Here is a 3,940-nt window from a genome sequence, read left to right as displayed (position 1 = left end):
TCTTCCTGGCTGCTCCCTGCTCCGACTTCTCGGCGCAGCCTCGCTGCACCGAACCAGCCCGCTCCCAAACTGAAGCGGAGCAAGGAAGCCGGAAAGCAGCGCTAGCTGCGGAGTCAGCTCCTTCTGTAGGCCTGGAGGACCCACTGCCACTGCTGCACCTCTTCGCCTTCCTCCCAAATCTCATTCAGCGGAGGGATTCATTTTTCTTCTCCCCTTAGGAACAAGGGATTTTGCTGCGTGTTTCAGTGGGACGTTTAATATCTCCCTCCCCATCTTCCTGAAGTCTCACTGAAATTGCCCCAGGTTGGGACATTCTGCCTCCTCCTTGTGCTCCACACAGCCCCCAATTAGAAGTAGGGTCCCTTGCACACAAGCAAGGCTGGGCACCATCTGTTCAGGGGCTGTGGCTAGGCGAATTGAGTAAACGGCTAACAGGGGAAGCAGATGGTAGCCAACCGCTTTTTTTTTGTTTGTTTGTTTTTATTACGGTCCAGGGGAATCCTTGGTATCTGCTGCAGATGGTAACTGTCTCACTGAGGAGATGGAAAATCCCTAGCACTCACTGGCAATTTGTTGTGGTCGATCTCCACAAACTTTGCCATGAGAAAATAGTCTTTTTGGAGAAAATGAGACTTTTGCATCATTCTTGTGAGAATTTATTTTGATTTACAAGATTTTCTAGCAAGTTTAGGTGCTTTCTAGTGACAGTGTGAAGCAAACCTTTCCTGTGGTGTGGCAACTCTTCTAATAAACTCATTTGAAATATGTGTCCAGTATCTGAGACCTTTGGCTGAAAGAACTGCTGTGAACTCTCATTTTCTCTTTAGACTCAATCTAGTGGGACAATAAGACTGAAGTCCTGATTGTTTGCTGTTTACTGTACTAGGGAGCAATCCTGCAGTAATTACTCATGTGAAAAGCCCTTAGTCGTGTGAATGGTCTCATTGACTTCAGTGAGACTACTCACACAAGTAAAGACTTTTGCAGGACTAATGGTTGCAGGATTGGTCCCTAGCTGGTTTTTGTTTTCTTTTGACTTTTTTATACTGTCAAGGTTTTATAATAGTCTATTTGGAGATCCTGGCCCTTAATGGCTAGCTGTGTTAATGCCTAGACTCCTTAAGCCAGTCATTAATGGCTCAGAAACACACTCCTGTTAATCTTTGTGGTTTAAGTTTTGTCCCAGGAAACAGTCGTGGGAAAATTTATATGGAGTCTTTTTCACATTGCTCCACATAACTGATCCTTTTCCTCCACCATAATTATCCTACTGCAAAAACTGCCAGGGCTGAATAATTTGCAGTGGTGGAAGAGCAGGAAAAAGCCCTTGTAAGAAGATCCTAGAGCAGTGATACTCAGACCTCAGTGCTTCAGGAGCCAAATTAATTATCAACATTACCCCCAAGGAGCCACAGTAGTGTGAATTCATTATTTAAGTTACTACTGTACTATATATTCAACTCCTCTTCATGAGTAAGGAAACACATGATCATAGTAAAAGCATCCTGCTTGGTTAATAACTTACTTAATTGGTTAATAACATACAAAAAGGATCCTCATTGGTTAATAATTAAATCACATAGAGTTTTAATATCATGTGCTGCAAAGAGTCACATTCAAGAGCCACTTGTGGCTCACAAGCTGCAGTCTGAGTATCAGTGTCCTAGAGACTTTGGTTAGAGAGAAAGGCTGACCCAGTAGTTTGGGCACAAGCCTGGGACTCAGAAGAACCAGGCTCTATTCCATACTCTGCTGCAGACTTCATGTGTGACTTTGGGCAAGTCACTTAGGACCAGATTGTAAGGGTATTTAGGTGCCTAGTGGGATTTTCAGAAGCACCTAAACACTTCTGAATTCCCCAGTAGGCATCTATCTGCATTTTTAGGCACCAGCATCTATCTGCATTTTTAGGCATCTGAATACCTTTATAAATCTGCATGTGCTTCAGTTCCCCATTTCCCACAATGAGGATAAAAGCACTTCTTTATGTCACAGATGTTATGGGTGTTATGATGATAAATGACTGGGAGAGCTGGCAGTGGCCCCTATATTTAGGGTTCTAATTGTCCCCATGGTGCATATGTATTGTGATCAGGGCCGGCTCTGGCTTTTTGGCCGCCCCAAGCAGGGGGACTGGCTGGGGGGGGCGGGAGGGGGAGGGAGCGGGCAGGAGAGAGAGAGAAGGGGGCGGTCAGGGCTACAGCAGGGGCGCTGCCACACGGACCCTCCCGCTGCGCCGCCTCCTGCTGCCTGCCGCGAGGGCTCCGCTCCGGTCGGCGGGGAGGGAAGGAAGAGGACTGCCCTGCAGGGCGCTCTGGTTCTCCGCGCCGCCGCCCCCTACAGGGCGGCCGGAGCGGAACAGGAACAAGAACAACAACAACAAAAAAAGCGGCTGTGCCGTCCTAGGATTGGGCAGAATGCCGCCTTGAACAATCTGCCGCCCCAAGCACCAGCTTGCTCAGCTGGTGCCTGGAGCCAGCCCTGATTGTGATACTCTTTAACTACATGATTACATACTGCTTTTTCCTCGGAACCCTGAGGGTACATCTACACTGCAGAACAAAACCAAACCAAACAAAACCTCCGGAGCAGCAAATCTCAGAGCCTGGGTCAACTGACTCTGGCTCACAGGGCTCATGCTAGAGGACTAAAAATAGCAATGTAGAGGTTCCTGCCTGGAGCCTGGCCTCTGAGACCCACCCTCGTGCTAGGTTTCAGAGCCTGGGCTACAGCCCAAGCAGGAATGTCTATACTACTATTTTCAGCCTTGTAGTGTGAGCCCCAGTCAGTTCACCGTGGCTATGAGGCTCCCTGCCGCAGGTTTTTAGGCAACGTACATGTACCCTGAATCCTGTGGTGCACAAGGAGGCAGAATTATGGTTGCACAGGCAATCATACATTTGGCATGTCCTAACTTCTGCTTGACTTTGCAACTTAAATAACAGACTTTTAACACACTCTTTGTATGTAATATATAAAAGATTGTGAGGTGCTCAGATACTACAGTACTGGGAGCTATATAAGTACCTAAAATAATGTCTATATAATAAAATTCCAGGAATGTCACTCCGTGTGTCAATCTGAAGCCTAAAATGTCCATAGTCAGTGTGAAGTGATGGAAGAAGCTACAAGCATAGCTGAGGGCTCTTTTTGTTCAGAGTATTATCAGGTTGAATCATCTCTGGGTTTCACGGTCTGTTACTGTACATTTTTAAATTCTCAGACATTTTAACTTTACAAATTACACACCCATGCCACAGCAAGGTCTGTATCTATGCCATGCCTAAAGTCCTCGACCACTGTGAGATCAGATGCAACTCAGTCACAGCGCCACCTTTACAGTTAATTTGCATGCAGTTTAACTGGTGATATGATACATATGGTGGACTACTTGGTCCAACTGCCAAAGTTCATCCACACAACAATACAACCGGCACACAATAAACCCCAAACACATATAGCCCCTCACCGCAACACACAGCCCTCATTTGCCACCTGCACAAATCTGGAATTTACCAGCACAACACCCCCCCCCCCCGAAACAAACTAACATTACCACCCACCCACCCAAACCCACACACAATAACTCCAAACACACATAGCCCTTCCCTACAGCACACATCTCTCATTTGCCACCCACACGACTCTCCCAGCACAACACAATAATCCACACACAAATCAACACCATCGCCCCCACAACACAGCCAGGAAACACAGTAATCCCAAACATCACTCTGAAGCCTAGAGTGTCTATTGAGTCAGTTTGAAATGTTGGAATCAACTACAAGCATGGTTGAAAACTTTGTGTTTACAATATCTCCAGGTTCAATCAACACTGGGATTCACGGTCTCTTATCATCTAACTGTTAAGTTCTCAGCCATTTTTCATGACTTTATGAATTACACCCATGCGACAGCATGAGCTTTCAGTTGCTAGTAA

This window comes from Terrapene carolina, unplaced genomic scaffold, assembly GCF_002925995.2.
Source record: "Terrapene carolina triunguis isolate 2854851 unplaced genomic scaffold, T_m_triunguis-2.0 Scaffold238, whole genome shotgun sequence".
Lineage (NCBI taxonomy): Eukaryota > Metazoa > Chordata > Testudines > Emydidae > Terrapene > Terrapene triunguis.
The sequence above is the reverse complement of the archived record's forward strand: the minus strand, read 5'-3'. Positions refer to the sequence as shown.